The sequence below is a fragment of the Symphalangus syndactylus genome, chromosome 24 (assembly GCF_028878055.3).
Source record: "Symphalangus syndactylus isolate Jambi chromosome 24, NHGRI_mSymSyn1-v2.1_pri, whole genome shotgun sequence".
NCBI lineage: Eukaryota > Metazoa > Chordata > Mammalia > Primates > Hylobatidae > Symphalangus > Symphalangus syndactylus.
Genome location: NC_072446.2, coordinates 24,930,697 through 24,947,694, shown reverse-complemented (window position 1 = coordinate 24,947,694; position 16,998 = coordinate 24,930,697). Strand labels below are relative to the sequence as shown.

At 40.5% G+C, this 16,998-nt stretch overlaps 1 protein-coding gene across 49 annotated transcripts in view; it reads left to right on the top strand.

Moving 5' to 3' along the window:
* NCOA3 (nuclear receptor coactivator 3) overlaps window positions 1-16,998 on the top strand; it is a 232,890-nt gene that overhangs the window by 160,409 nt on the left and 55,483 nt on the right. For 22 of the 49 annotated variants that reach the window (XM_063633315.1, XM_063633329.1, XM_063633345.1 and 19 more), the window contains 2 exons: window positions 2,731-2,858; window positions 6,784-6,862. The gene's annotated coding sequence lies outside the window, so the exon portion shown is untranslated. Of the gene's footprint in view, window positions 1-2,730; window positions 2,898-6,783; window positions 6,863-16,998 lie in introns of all 49 variants that reach the window. The other 27 variants (XM_063633321.1, XM_055266248.2, XM_055266247.2 and 24 more) reach the window with 2 other exon arrangements.

The following is a 16,998-nucleotide window of genomic DNA, read 5'->3' as shown; positions in this document are numbered from 1 at the left end:
CAATGAGTTAATGTTCATTTGCAGCCCGAGGGGTCAGCGTGCAGCCTGTTTCCTGATTGGCTGCTAAAAGGTGAAATTGAAACCACTGTAAACTTTTGACCCTGTAGCAATTCTTGTGGAACGCCTTCCACTGGTGGAGCCCAGAGCTTTGCTCACTTCCCCACCCAACTCTCCCACTCTCTTTCCTGTATTTATTTTGTGTGATCCTGCAGCACTGCATACAGTTTTTCCAAAGTGGCGGGGAGAGAGAGGCAGAACAAGCGCAAGCAAGCGGCTTGCTTGCATGCTTGTTTTGGTAACCATTGGTAACTTCAACTCAGCCAAAGATACCAGGCCTTTTATACTAATCTGCCAACCAGATTTTTAAGTTTTCTCCTTAATCTAAAGCTAACTAAAAAAAATTTAGGCTAGTTTAGTTGCATTGTTCCTCAGTGGATAGTATCGTTGTATAAGCAAAAATGTATGGCATAATTTCCTGGATGTCTTGAATTAAAAATAAGTTTTCAGTTTTAGCTACCTTTACCCCATTTATGTTTCCTGTATCCCTATGTAATTTTTACACAAATGGCCATTTCATAGAAGCTTTTTTGTCCTTTGCCTTTTATTATAAAGAAACTCAAATGGCATTTTGGTTATGATAACTCTGGACATAATTGCAGAAATTGTACAATTAATACCTCCCCCTTTGGCTGAGATAAATGGTTTTGGATTTGTCTTGCTTTCACGTGTAAATAGTGTTGAACAGTTAACAACCCCACGAAAAAGGCAGGGTAGTTTTTCTCTATGCTTTCCTTATACTCTCATGGGACTCTGGTCTTTTTAATTCTTCCTTTTATCCATAGGGTCTAGCACAATGTGGCACATCGATGCTTAGCAGATGTTTACTGAATGAACATAGCTTTCATTTTAGGAACTTTAGTGTCTGTTTATACCTGCTTCCCTTTTCCTAATTAATTGATGGCAGCAACTGTGATTTGCTTATTTCCAAGTGCCAGTGCAGTGCCTGACATCTGTTAGATACACAGCAAGCATTTAATTGAAATCGAATTAAAATCTAACACAAGATCATTTCAAGAAGCAGGACTTTACAAAATCCAGGTTTTCAGAAGCCAAGGCATCTGTTTTCACTGCGTTGTTATGAATTTTCAGGCTGATTCCGTATAGAACTAAATGCTTAATTTATTAAATATGTAGAATAAATTATAAGTCATCTTGATTCTTTCTAGTATATATCACAAGATATGTGGTAATACCTGTCCTTATTTTACTAGACACGCATATGCTGTAATATGAAATAATTCCTTGTCCCCCACTCCCTTATCAAGAAGATTATAGCATTTAAAAAAGATTGTAGGCCGGGCACGGTGGCTCACGCCTGTAATCCCAGCACTTTGGGAGGCTGAGATGGGCGGATCACAAGGTCAGGAGATCGAGACCATCCTGGCTAACACGGTGAAACCTCGTCTCTACTAAAAATACAAAAAAAATTTAGCAGGGCGTGGTGGCGAGTGCCTGTAGTCCCAGGCTAAGACAGGAGAATGGCGTGAACCTGGGAGGCGGAGCTTGCAGTGAGCCGAGGTCAGCCACTGCGCTCCAGCTTGGGCGACAGAGCAAGACTCCATCTCAAAAAAAAAAAAAAAAAAAAAAAAAAGTAGTAATAAATGTCTTACCAATGTTCTCCTGGGAAGCAAATACGTTTTTACTTAATTGAACATACAATAATGGACTAAGTAATGGGAAAAAAAAATTCTTAAACTGAGTTTATATAGCTCAAAAAAAGTGGTACTGTTTTATATAACTTTATTATTATTATTTTTTAAGACAGAGTCTTGCTCTGTTGCCCAGGCTGGAGTGCGGTGGTGCGATCTCAGCTCACTGCAACCTCTGCCTACGGGGTTCGAGTGATTCTCCTGCCTCAGCCTCCTGAGTAGCTGGAACTACAGGTGCCTGCCACCACACCCAGCTACTTTTTGTATTTTTAGTAGAGATGGGGTTTAGCCATGTTGGCCAGGCTGGTCTCGAACTCCTGACCTCAGGTGATCTGCCCACCTTGGCCTCCCAAAGTGCTAGGATTACAGGCATGAGCCACTGCACCCAGCCCCATTTTATATAACTTGAAATGTTCATATGATTTTCAACTTGCATTTGGTCTTCTCCTTTCATTATAGCTATAGATTAGCTGTAGTTGATTGTTGCAAGTGAAACCTATGGTTAGAGTTTTGATCAAATATATTTATCACTTGATAAATAATCCCAACTGCAAAAGTGTTGGATTTTGACGTTAAATTTAACACTAATATTTTGCAACCTTTAACCTGAAATTCATTTGGTGACCCAGTCTACTCTGTAGTACTTTGAAGATTATTGAGCAACAGCTAGCTTTTCCCAAATGCAGTGGCTCCCCTTTTCTATGATTTTAGGGAAGTGAGGAAGGAGATCCTGGGAGCAATGCCAGTGGGAGCTTGGAAAGAACAATGGGTTTAATATGATTAATTGTAGAATCCTTGTCCCTTTTCATGTTCAACAGTAAAAGAAAAACATGTTTATAATATTCAGTGGCTGCTTTTTGCCCTGTTGGTGTTTCCAAGCATTATATATTATATAGTTTGGATTTTCCTGTGTATCAACTCCTCTCCACAATTTTATTCTTTGTTCTGGCTTTGAGGCACATCTTCTCAGACTAGCTATTAACAAGGCTTAATTTGATGATTTCCCCTCACGTCCTTTTAGGTCTCTGGTGATGAAGGTTTAAAATAAAACAAGAACCTAAAAAACGGGTCATGTTGTCCAAGATGAACTCAGACTCCTGAGCTCAAGCAGTCCTCCTGCCTCAGCCTCCTGAGTAGCTGGCATTACAGGTGTGCGCTGCCGTGCCTGGCCTGGTGATGCAGGTTTTGGTAATGTAGATGTCATCAGTAAACCATTAATTCTACTAGAAAATTTAATGTCCCTGTTACCTTCTCAGATGTCTAATGTTTCTGGAACTTGTCACATTTAGTTTTATGTCAGTATGATTTGGTTTTTGTGTGTGTGCTTGACTAAAATCTGAATTGTGAAAAGGGATAATCTTGTTTTTGATAAAGAAAAAAAAATGCTGTCCTAAGAAATCTGCTAGGATTGTTGCCTTTGCAGAATCTTTTTTCCAGACAAGTTTAACTCACCAGCAAATTTACTAACAGTTCTATACTTACAGGATCCTGGTATATAGTAGTACTCCTTTCCAGGTTCCTGGTAGGCAAGCCAATCATTGTTCTGTGACTATTTGCGAATCTCTCTGGTTTAATTATACACTTCCTCGGAGGGGAGAATTTTGTACCTGGCTTGTCTTTGTGTTACCGAACTGAACTGGGTCTATTTTGCTGTGTATGCAATGGAAAGCTGAACACTAAGCACCAAGTTTTTGTAGGAAGAAAAGTTTATTGCAACGCTGCTTGTAAGGAGACAGGAGTTGGGCTCAAATCTGCCTCTCTGAGCTAGAGTTTGGGTGCAGGTTTTATATTTGGAGAGTAATGAGGTGTGATCTGAGTGGATCCTGCTGTGGGGTGATGTCAAGGCTTGATTTGGTTGCATTTTCTGTCTTGCCATGTGGTGTCTGCTCTTATTCATTCATTGTTCCTCAGTTTGATCATTTAGATTCCACCCATGGTTGCATTCTTTGTTTATCTGGGCATACTGACTTTACATGATCTTCCACCTGGGGGTCCAGCAGTTAACATTTGGGTCCAAGGGTGCAGATTGGCGGGGTCAACATTCCTTTGAGAAGTACGAAAACTAGCACTATAACACTGGAGTATTAATCTAGGCCCTCTCACCACCTTCTACACTAGGCAGCAGTAATTGTTTCCTAGGTCCATTATGCTACTAGATACTTTCTGACTCAAATTCCTTTCCTGGCTGGGCACGGTGGCTCATGCCTGTAATCCCAGCACTTTGGGAGGCCGAGGTGGGCAGATTTCTTGAGGTCAGGAGTTCGATACCAGCCTGGCCAACGTAGCGAAACCCTGTCTCTACAAAAATTAGCTGGGCATGTTGGCATGCACCTGTAATCTCAGCTATTCGGGAGGCTGAGGCAGGAGAATCGCTTTAACCCGGGAGGCAGAGGTTGCAGTGAGCCAAGGTCATGCCACTGCACTCCAGCCTGTGCAACAGAGTGAAACTCTATCCCCCACCCCCATCCCCCCCAAAAATCCTTTCCTTATCCCACCTCTTTGTTCCTTAGATGCTAACCCCACCCCGTGACCCTCCTTCCTCTTTCCTAATAAAGGAAAAAACATAAGAGAACCATTTTAGAAGTGAAACCTGATTTAAAACAGGGCCAGAAGATCTTAGAGGTTCTTTACAGAAGTTCTGCCTACCTTTTCTCCCTGCATCTTACACGAATTAAATTGGATAGCATAAAAATTCAAGTTAAAAAACATCACATTTGTTCCAGTACGGTGGCTCACACCTGTAATCCCAACACTTTGGGAGCCCGAGGCAGACAGATCACTTGAGCTCAGGAGTTCAAGGCCAGCCTGGGCAACATGATGAAACCCTGTCTCTACAAAAAATATAAAAATTAGCTGGGTATGATGGTGTGTGCCTGTAGTCCCAGCTCCTTGGGTAGTTGATGTGGGAGTATTGTTTGAGCCTCGGAGGTCGAGGCTGAGGTGAGCCATGACCGTACCACCACACTCCAGCCAGTCTGGGCACAGAGTGAGATCCTGTCTCAAAAAGAAAAAAGCTACAGCTTTGCACAAAATTATTAAAAATATTATATAAAATTACCTTCAGGCTGTGTGTATAAGTAACATAAATGAATTTTATGTTTGGACTTGGGTTTCTTCCCCTAGATATCTCAGTGTGCATATGCAAATATTTAAAAAATCTGAAAAAAAAAAAAAAAAAATCCGAGACACTTACGCTTCCAAGCATTTTGCATAAGGGATAGTCACTCAGCACTACCTAGAGTTTTCTTTTTCCTTTGTGAGCCACATGTAATGTGCCTCCCATTCCCTGCTCACTGATTTTCTCCCCTCTAATTTTAGTTTCAGAAGCACAACAGACCTTTCCACAATGCAGCTAGATTGTGGTTGGCTTTCCCCATACACTGTCTGCAGACTACACTACGTGGAATGGCCATGGCTATAATATGTTTGTTACTTGTAACTTGTGAATATATCATTTTTCCTTTCCCCCATACCAACAGATCTACCAATTCCAGCATGAAAGCTATTAACTTTAGGGCATAATTATGGTTGTTATCTTGGTTCGATACCATTGGAATTAGTGGCAATCATATTTTTGCTTTATTGTTAAATTTGTAAATTCATAAGGTAAAGTGAGTGTTCTTACTGGCTCACTTATTTATTGCAGCAAAACCTGCACACCATTTCTTCAAGTGCAAAAGCCTGCTGTTTATATGGTTCATGTGTTTTATTGCAGATTATTTTGAAGAACGGTCTCTCATTTCCTTGCCAATATTTTGTTTTGGTGGTCAAAATGCATCCTTTTATAGAAGGCAAGAAAACATCTGAGCCTTTCCTCTGGCCTTTGCTTGTTTGCTTTATCCATCCCTCCCTCATCTGATAATTTTTGGACTAGGGCATTTAAGCATTTGCTTCTGCCAGGGTATTAATGTTGTCCTTATTCTGTGTTGAGCACTCATTTTGGACAAATGAATACCCCCACAAGTTCAGAGTACCCATCTGTTTTGATCACTTTTCAAGATTCAGAACTGGTCTCTACCACCTCCATTTTGCATTATCCATTTTTACAAACTGTGACAGAGTATATATTATATATGCCATGCCTGACTTTTATTTTAATTAATTAATTTATTTATTTTTGAGATGGAGTTTTGCTTTTGTTGCCCAGGCTAGAGCACAGTGGCATGGTCTTGGGTCACTGCAACCTCCGCTTCCTTGGTTCAGGCGATTCTCCTTCCTCAGCCTCCCGAGTAGGTGGACTACAGGCGCATGCCATCACGCCAAACTAATTTTTTGTATTTTTAGTAGATATGGGGTTTCACCATGTTGACCAGGCTGGTCTCAAACTCCTGACCTCATGTGATCCACCCACCTCAGCCTCCCAAAGTGCTGGGATTAGAGGCATGAGCCACTGCGCCTGGCCCTGACTTTTGTTTTTTAATTTTTATTTTTTTGTGTGTGGAGATGGTGTCTTGCTATGTTGCTCAGGCTGATCTTGAACTCCTGGCCTAAGCGGTCCTCCCACCTCAGCCTTTCAAAGTTCTGGGATATTATAGGCATGAGCCACTGCGCCTGGCCCTATGCTTGACTTTTCAAACAGAAGTAGTGATTATATGGTACAATAAGACATCTACTCAGATTCCTAGGAAGAGGTGTTGTACTTGATAGCTTTTGTTTTGTTTCATATATCCAGGGAAGGGAAAAATGGGAAGACTTAATTTTTTTGAGAGAGAGTCTCGGTCTGTCACCCTGGCTGGAGTGCAGTGGCATAGTCTCGGGTCACTGCAACCTCTGCCTCCCAGATTCAAGTGATTCTCCTGCTTCAGCCTCCTGAGTAGTTGGGATTACAGGCGGATGCCACGTCGCCCAGCTAATTTCTGTATTTTTAGTAGAGTTAGGGTTTTGCCATGTTGGTCAGGCCAGCGTTGAACCCCTGACCTCAAGTGATCTGCCCGCCTTGCCTCCCAAAGTGCTGGGATTACAGGTGTGAGCCATCATGCCTGGCCAGAAGACTTAATTTGTGGATGACTAATCATAATGCTTAAATGAAGAAAAGACAATAAAATTCAATCCCTCCTCTTTTTTTTGTCCTCAGGATCAAAATACCTGCTGGATGGTGGACTCAGAGACCAATAAAAATAAACTGCTTGAATATCCTTTGACTGGTTAGCCAGGTAATTCAGCTTTACTTTGATTTGATCCTTTGTAATTTTTTGTCTTCAACCTTCTGAAGATACTACCCTCCTCTTTAATTTGTGATTTGATTAAAACTATTTATGCTTCATGTTTTTCTCTTTAATGATTATTAAATGAATGCGCTTAGAGAACTTGAGTGAATACGTGTGTATATATACAGTTGGCCGTTGAACAACTGAGGACTGGGGACACTGACCCCTTGTTCAGTAAAAAATGTGCAGAACTTTTGACTTCCCCCAAACTTAACTACTAATAGCCTCCTCTTGCCTAGAAGCCTTACTGTTAATATAAACAGCTGATTAACACATATTTTGTATGTTACATATATTATATCCTGTATTCTTACAATAAAGTAAGCTACAGAAAAGAAAATGTTACTAAGAAAATTATGGCCAAGTGCAGTGACTCATGTTTATAATCCTAGCACTTTGAGAGGCTGAGGTGGTTAGATCACCTGAGTCCAGGAGTTTGAGAACAGTCTGGGCAACAGAGCGAAACCCCATCTCTACCGAAAATGCAAAAACTAGCCAGACATAGTGGCCTGTGCCTTAATCCCTAGCACTAGAGACACTGAGGTGGGAGGATTGCCTGTGCCCATGAGGATGAGGCTGTGCCTGAGCTGTGATTGTGCCACTGCACTCTAGCCTGGGCAACAGAATGAAACCCTATCTCCAAAAAGAAAAAAAAGAAGTAGAAAAAAGGAGAAAATTAAGGAGGCTGGACATGGTGGCTCACTCATATGCTCACAGCTATGATCCCAGCACTTTGGGGATTGGAGGTGGGAGGATCACTTGAGGCCAGGAGTTGGAGACCAGCCTAAACAACATAGTAACATCCCCAGTTCTACAAAACACACAAAAAATTAGCCAGCAAGGTGGTGTGCGCTTGTAGTCCTAGCTGCTTGGGAGGCTGAGGTGGGAGATTGCTTGATCTCAGGAGTTTGAAGCTGCAGTGAACTATGATTGCACCACTACACTTCAGCATGGGCAACAGTATGAAACCTTGCCTCTAGAAAATAAGTAAATAAATAAATAATTAAAAAGGAAAGTCATGGCTGGACACAGTGGCGCATGCCTGTAATCCCAGCACTTTGGGAGGCCAAGACGTGTGGATCACCTGAGGTTAGGAGTTTGAGACCAGCCTGGCCAACATGGTGAAACTCCGTCTCTACTAAAAATACAAAAATTAGCCAGGCGTGGTGGCGTGTACCTGTAATCCCAGCTACTCGAAAAGCTGAGGCAGGAGAATCATTTGAACCTTGGAGGTGGAGGTTGTAGTGAGCTGAGATCATGCCACTGCACTCCAGCCTGGGCAACAGAGCAAGACTTCATCTTGAAAAAAAAAAGTCAGAAGGAAGAGAAAATATATATATTATTCATTAAGTGGATCATCATAAAGGTCTTCATTCTTCTTGTGAGGTTAAGTAGGCTTGAGGAGGAGAAGGAGAAAGAAGAGGAAATGTTGGTCCTACTGTCTTAGGCATGGCAAAAATAGAGAAAAATCTGCATGTAACAGAACAAGTGCAGTTCAAATGTGTTGTACAAGGGGTTATGGTATTCGTATATATGTATATACATACATATACAAACATAACTTTGGGGGAAGAGAAGAAATTCCCCCTCCTTATGTGTGAATATTTTAATGGCATTTAGTCAAACATCTGAATTAGCCTAACTTACATTTGCTATTTCACCTTGTGAAGACAAATTTCCCCAGATTGCTTGTGCTGGCAAATAACATTTCATCTAACCCCTTAACTTCAGAGTCTCCCTCTGTCACCCAGGCTGGAGTGCAGTGGTGTGATCTCGGCTTACTGCAGCTTCTGCCTCCTGGATTCAAGCAATTCGCATGCCTCAGCCTCCCAAGTAGCTGGGATTACAGGCGTGCACCGCCACATCCAGCTAAGTTTTGTATTTTTGGTAGAGATGGGATTTCAACCATGTTGGCCAGGCTGAAGCTCCTGGCCTCAAGTGATGTGCCTGCCTTGGCCTAAAGTGCTGGGATTATAGGCATGAGCCACTGCGCCTGGCCCCTTTTCTTAACTTTTAATATTATATCAGAATAGGAAAAATGAGAATAGAAAAAGCTGTCTGGTTGCTGAGAAAGCAGTCATGCTTTGCTTAGCTAAATTTCTTTTAGTAATCCCATCATTCTCTTGGTTAGCTAGGTTTGAAATCTGAGTTGTCTTTGAATCCCACCGCACTCATACATTTGGTAAGCAGGCTTTATCTGGCTTTCTATTTTCATGTGTCCCGTATTTGTTCCACTTTCCGTTCCTAATTTTAGCTTCCGAGGCCAAGACCCCATAATTTGATGAGGGTGTTTGTCCTTGTCTCTACTGCTTCCTTGTCCACTCACTTAAAATTTTGCTGGAAGATTTTGCTAAATGTATACTTTTAGCCAAGCTTATGTTGTGCTCTAAGTTTTGTGCTACCTTTCCTTGGCTTACAGAAAAAAAAAGTACAAACTCCCTTCTCTGACATTTCAAATGGTACTTTATCTGAGAATCTATCCAAGTTACCAGTCTTAGGTCTTGCAATTTCCCTATAAAATCCCTCAGTTAATTGTGATATATACCCATTCTTCTGAACTTGGCAGAGAACTATCTCTACAGGTTTTTTTTTTTTTTTTTTTTTTGAGACAGAGTTTGTTACCCAGCTTGGAGTGCAATGTCGTGATCTTGTTTCACTGCAGCCTCCACTTCCAGGTTCAAGTGATTCTCCTGCCTCAGCCTCCTGAGTAGCTGGGATTACAGGCACCCGCCACCATGCCCGGCTAATTTTGTATTTTTAGTAGAGATGGAGTTTCACCATGTTGGCCAGGCTGGTCTTGAACTCCTGACCTTAGGTGATCTACCCGCCTCGGCCTCCCAAAATGCTGGGATTACAGGTGTTAACCATTGTGCTCGGCCAATTTTTTTTTTTTTAAATACCTTTTATTTAGAAGTATACATTTACAAAAGTTACAAAAATATAGTATAAAGAACATCTGGATATCCTTTGTCCAGACTTACCCACTTGCTTTATTATTTGTATTTGTGCTGTCCTACTCTCTTTTGTCTTTTTCTACACACATAAACACACACAATGTTTTTTTTTTAACCGTTTGAGGGTGGGTTACATATGTTATGCTTCTTTCCCCTAATACTTCTGTTGTATTCCTACAAAGAGGGTCATTCTCTTATATAACCATGATACAGTTAATAACTTCATAAATGGACATCGATGAAATATATCGCCCATGTTCCAGTTTTGTCAGTTGACCTAAGAAAGTCTCTTGTAGCATTTTCTATGCTTCCTGTATAGACTGCAGTCTGGGGTCAGGTTCTGCATTCAGTTATTATTTCTCTTTGGCCTCCTTTTTCCTGGGATATTTTCACAGCCTGTCTTTATCTCTTATGACATTGGCATTTTTGAGAACACAACCCTTCCCTAGCCCCCTTACTCTCTTCAATGGAGATGTTCTTCATTTTATGTTGGTCTGAAATTTTCTTGTGATTAGATTAAGATATTATGGATTCTTGGCAGGAATACTGCATCTGTAATGTGATACTCTGAGATGGAGTCATATGATGTCCATCTGTCCCTTATTGTGATGCAAATTTTGATCCCTTGGCCAAGGTGTTGCCAGATTTCTCCACTGTATGGTTTTTTTGCCCTCTCTTTTGCCAAGCACTAAGCAGCCTGTGGGGAAACAATGCAGATATTCTGATTCTTTTCACGGTTTCTTCTAGTTTTAGCATTCATTGATTCTTGTCTGATCCAGCTTTTTATTGTGATGATTGCAAAATGGTCATTTTTTTCTTTCCAGCATTCCTTTCACATTACCTGTCAGATTTTGGCTGTATTCCATATTCAATAGCCCTATGTATTGGTGATGGATTCATAAATTCTTATTTTTTGAATGGTTTATGTATGATTCACTTACCCTGCTTAATTATTTTAGTGCTCAAATTGTCCTGGAAGTTTGGCTAGTGAAGCTCCTGTAAGTGGACCGCTGTGTCCTTGTGGGGAATAAAAGTTTTAGAAACCAAGATCTCTCTGAGTGCTAGGTGTCCTCACTACTTCTGGGCTGTTTTCTCATCTTGGCCTTTTTAATGGATAGAGCTAGGAAATAATATGCATGCTTACACACGTACATGTACATATACATACTCATACAGTCATCCCTTCATACCTGAGGGTGATTGGGTCTGAGACCCATTGTGTGCACCAAAATCTGCTGATGCTCAAGTTCTTTAAACTATAAAGTAGCAATTATATTTGCATATAACCCATATTCAATTTCTTGTATGCTTTAATTCATCTCTAGATTACTTATAAGAATCTAACACAGTGTAAATACTGTGTAGGTTGTTGTTAAACTGTATTTTTTAATTTGTATTTTATTGTTGTATTGTTTTTTTAAATTTATTTTTTGAGTATTTTTGATCCGTGGATGCAGAATCCATGATACAGAGGGCCGACTGCACATGTGTTCATTGAAACATACATATACATATTTTAGAAATCATGAGCTTATATCAGTATGTACATCTTTATTCCATGTCTACAGGGTTCTTCGTACTTCATTTTTTATTTTTATGTCCCTTCTTATTATGTGGGAATCCTGACTCTCAACCTTAGTACATTTACTCATTTGCCTAATCCTCTAATACATCTAAAATAATTTCAGAATTGGTTTTTTCATTTCACTGCAATAAACAAACTGAAGATGAGTGGAGCATTTGTCTATAATTCTTCTCTGCCTTCCAATTTTACCCAAGACCGAGTGTAAACAGTTAAAATTTAAATTGCTTGGATTAGCCCTCCATACCCTTTTCCACCCTACTTTTTTTTTTTTTTTTTTTTTTTGAGACAGTCTCGCTCTGTTGCTCAGGCTGGAGTGCAGTGGTGCGATCTTGGCTCACTGCAACCTCTGCCTTCTGGGTTCAAGGGATTCTTCTGCCTCAGCCTCCTGAGTAGCTACAACTACAGGTGTGTGCCACCATGCCCAGCTAATTTGTGTATCTTTAATAGAGACGGTCTCACCACGTTGCCCAGGGTGGTCTCCAACTCCTGAGGCTAGGCAATCCGCCCGCCTCTGCCTCCCAAGGTGCTGGGATTACAGGAGTGAGCCACCACGCCCGACCTCCACCCCACTTTTACTTCCCACCTTACTTTCTGTATAAACTAGTTAAGGTATTCATTTGAAACAAAATTAAGTTTATTTACTTGTTTGCTTATGCTGCCTCCCATTTCTGATTTTTATTTTTGTAATATGTAGAATAACAACATGCTTTCAAAAGTCAAAATTATACAAAAGGCATACATTGCTTTTGTATCCCTTCCATGCCATTTTTCTTCAGTTTTCTTAGGTAACCAACTTAAATGTTTTCTGTCTTATCCTTCCTGTTTCTTTTTTTTTTGATGGTATCTGTATGTTTTATTTATTATTTTATACAAAAGATAGCGTACTATATATACTCTTTTGCACTTTGCTTTTTTTCCTACTTAACTGATATCTCCTGGAAATAATGCCCTATCATGCCAAAGAGATCTTTCCCATTCATTTTATTTTAATTGTAGTAAAATTTACAGTACATAAAATATAACTTTTTTTTTTGTTTTAAAGACTGAATTTGGCTCTTGTCTCTCAGGCTGGAGTACAGTGGTGCAATCTCAGCTTACTGCAACCTCTGCCTCCCAGGTTCAAGAGATTCTCCTGCCTCAGCCTCCCAAGTATCTGGGACTACAAGTGCCCAACACCATGCCCATCTAATTTTTGTATTTTTTTTAGTAGAGACAGGTTTTCACCATGTTGGCCAGGCTGGTTTCAAACTCCTGACCTCAGGTGATCCACCCGCCTCGGCTTCCCAAAGTGCTTCAGAGTAAGTTATAGGTGTAAGCCATTGTGCCTGGCCAGAGGACCAACTTTTGATTAAATTATAGATATCCAGTTCCAGGGCTTTGTAGAAAAGATGTTCCTTTTTTCTTGGTTTGCTTTGCTAACTTGATTAATTGATCATATTTGCCAAAGTCTCTTTCTGGCCTCTATTCAGTGCCATCCTTATGCCCATATACGTTGTCTGATTATGGGACTTTATTTTTTTGAAATAGACTCTCACTCTGTCATTCAGGCTGAAGTGCGGTGGCACACTCTCAGTTCACTGCAACCTCTGCCTCCCCAGTTCAAGTGATTTTCCTGTCCCAGGCTCCCAAGTAGCTGGGATTACAGGTGCCCGCTACTAAGCCCAGCTAATTTTTTTTTTTTTTTTTTAGTAGTGACGGGGTTTTGCCATGTTGTCCAGGTTGGTCTCGAACTCCTGACTCAGGTGATCCACCCTCCTTGACCTCCCGAAGTTCTGGGATTATAGGCATGAGCCACTGCACCTGGCTGACTTGAACTTTTCAAGTCTCTTTTATTTGTTCTTTTATGCTGAAACTAGGAAACAAATACAATACCCTTTCCACCAGATTTCACCTGGAATACTTATAAATTTGGATGAAGTCATCTCTTGTCCAGGTTCCCTAAATTTACTGAGTCATTGGCTGCCACTAAGTGACCTTCCATCTGTGAAGCTAGTCCCTGTAAACCAAGAACAGGTACCAGGCCCATAAGCATTGACTTCTTGTATAATGTAAAATCTTTTTCTTTTTTTAAAATTTTTTAATTTATAAGATGTTTATTTAAAATTTTTTGTGGAAGTGAGGTGTCACTATATTGCCTAGGCTGATCTTGAACTCCTGGGCTCAAATAATCCTCCTGCATTGGTTTCCCAAAGTGTTGGTGCTGGGATTACAGGTGTGAGCCACTGAGTCCTGCCCTACTATCTTTGTTATAATGGTGGACTTGTCATACCATTATATTATAATTATATGACATTATATCATTATATTGTTCTTAATTATAAGACATAGTATATGACCTAGATTGTACAATGATTTGTCCAGTTATCCTGGTAAATTTTATTTACCTTTGTCTTGACGGAATTTGATTAAGCCTATGCAAATAATGTTATTAACATGAAAAAATAGACTCAGTTTTTACTTTATTTTGAGGTGGGGTCTCACTCTCTTGACCTACCTGTAATGCAGTGGTATGATTGTGGCTCATTGCAATCTTGAGTTCCTGGACTCAAGCAGTCCTGCCTCAGCCTCCTGAGTAGCTAGGACTACAGGCATGCGCCACCATACTCAAATGCCATTTAAAAATTTTCCTACAAACGCATAATATATTAAATTGTGAGCTAGAGGCAGATGAAGAAGAAAGGAAAAGGGCTTCCTCATATGGCCATCAGAAAACAAAATATTAAAAAATAACACCAGCCTGGGCAATATAGTAAGACCCCGTCTTTACAAAAATAAAAAATAAAAACATTAACTGGGCATGGTGGCATATGCCTGTACAGGTCCCAGCTGCTGGGGAGGCTGAGGTAGGAGGATCGCTTGACGCTGGGAGGCTGATGCCTCAGTGAGCCGTGATCGCACCATCACACTCCATCCTGGGCAAGAGACCAAGACCCTTGCCTCAAAACAAAACAGAAACGGCTGGTCATGGTGGCTCATACCTGTAATCCCAGCACTTTGGGAGGCTGAGGCAGGTGGATCACCTGAGGTCAGGAGTTCAAGACCAGCCTGACCAACATGAAACCTCTCTCTACTAAAAACATAAAAATTAGCTGGGGGTGGTGGCGGGTGCCTGTAATCTCAGCTACTTGGGAGGCTGAGACACAAGAATCACTTGAAACCCGGGGGGCACAGGCTGCAGTGAGCCGAGATCGCACCATTGCACTCCAGCCTGGGAAATAGAGTAAGATTGTGTCTCAAGACAAAAAACAAAAAACAAAAAAACCAAAAGAAAAAAAAACCATAGTCTGAAACAACTGGTTAAATTTCTCTCACTAGTTCATTTAGTCCTATGCAGTTAATTCTGTTTTTCTTAGTCTATTCTTTTTTTTTTTTTTTTTTGAGACGGAGTCTCGCTCTGTCGCCCAGGCTGGGGTGCAGTGGCACAATCTGTGCTCACTGCAACCTCCACCTTCTGGGTTCACATGGTTCTCCTGCCTCAGCCTCCTGAGTAGCTGGGATTACAGGTGTGCGCCACCATGCCTGGCTAATTTTTGTGTTTTTAGTAGAGACAGGGTTTCATCATGTTGGCCAGTTTGAGACTCCTGACCTCAAGTGATCCTCCTGCCTTGGCCTCCCAAAGTGCTGGGATTACAGGCATGAGCCACCACACCTGGCTGAAACCTATTTTTATTATTAGTGCTCATGATTTCTCATTTAAGAATATACATAATCACACAACTTACACCCAAATATTCATAGCAGCAGTATTCATAGTAGCAGAGCAACAACTTAAATTTCCATCAACTGATAGGTGGATAAATAAAATGTGGTGTATCCGTATAGTGAAGTATTAGCCAGAAATAAAAAGCAATGAAGTACAGTCATGTAGCATATAACAATGTTTCAGTCAATGAAGGAATAGGACCACATATATGACAGTGGTTCCATAAGATTATACTGTATTTTTACTGTTCCTTTTCTATGTTTAGATATGCTTAGATACACAAATACCATTGTATTACACTGGCCTGCAGTATTCAATATATTAACATGCAGTATAGGTTTGTTGCGTAGGAGCTGTAGGCTATACCATATAGCCTAGATTTAGGCTGTATTATCTAGGTTTGTTAAGGGATACTCTGTGATGTTTGCACAATGATGAAATGTAATGAAGACACATTTCTCATAATGTATCCCTGTCATTAAGCTAGGCATGACTGAACCGATATGTGCTACAATGTGGATGTATTTGAAAACACTATGCTAAGTAAAAGAAGCCAGTCACAAAGAACTAGATACTGTGTGATGCCATTTATATTAAATGTCCTGAATAGGTAAATCCATAAAGACAAAAATATGTAAGTGGTTGTCAAGGGCAGGGGTGAATGGGTGGAAGATTGGGTTATATGGGGTTGAGGGGGTGGGAATAGGAGCAGGGGGGAATAACAGCTAAGGGATGTTGAGTTCTTTTTGGGATAATGAAAATGTTCTAAAATTGATTACAGTGAGAGTTACACAACTCTGAAATATACTAAAAGCCAGTTGTGCACTTTAAGCATATAATATGTGAATTATATCTCAGTAAAGCTGTTAAAGAATCTAGCTGATGTATGCAAAACTGCTAAGAGCACTATGATGTCAAAAAGAAATTTTATGGAAAAATATTACTTTCCTCATGACACTGATCTCAAAAGGTTTCCTATGTCAAACATTGTTAGATTTCAAAAATAACGTGTTAATTGCACTCACTTCAATTTTTAAAAAACCTTATTCAGTCTTTTTATAGAGGTCATCCTGTAATTATATGGTCAATATGAATTCCAGCAGCATATCTTTTTCATGTGTCAAGAAAGTTTACATTGAAAAGATTGCATTCTTAAAAAGACCATACCCAGATCCATCTCCACTTTCCTATTTGTCCACTAAACATTTGTGAGATATTTATAGCTATCTTGCGCAATGCCTCCAGAAATCAATGTTTGCTCTCAAGTTTATAACTACAGTTTAAAAAAAATTCACCAAAAAATTCATAATCCTGGTGGATCTGCTGTTTAGGACTAGTTAAGTGCAGTATTTACAAGTAGTAAAGCTCCAATTATTTTACTTGAGATGATCTGATGGCTAATTCTCTCACTTCCTTTGTGTGTGTGTGTGTATGTATGTGTATGTGTATGTATGTATATATATATATATATTTTTTTTTTTTTTTTTTTTTTTTTTTTGAGACGGTGTCTCGCTCTGTCGCCCAGGCTGGAGTGCAATGGCATGATCTTGGCTCACTGCAAGCTCCGCCTCCCGGGTTCACGCCATTCTCCTGCCTCAGCCTCCCAAGTAGCTGGGACTACAGGCGCCCACCACCACGCCCAGCTAATTTTTTGTATTTTTAGTAGAGACAGGATTTCATCATGTTGGCCAGAGTGGTCTCGAACTCCTGATCTCAGACAATCTGCCTGCCTCAGCCTCCAAAAGTGGTGGGATTTCATGCGTGAGCCACCGCGCCTGGCCGCATTTATAATTTTAAAAGCTTAAATGTCTTTTTTTTGGGGGGAGGGGGTGTGGGTTGG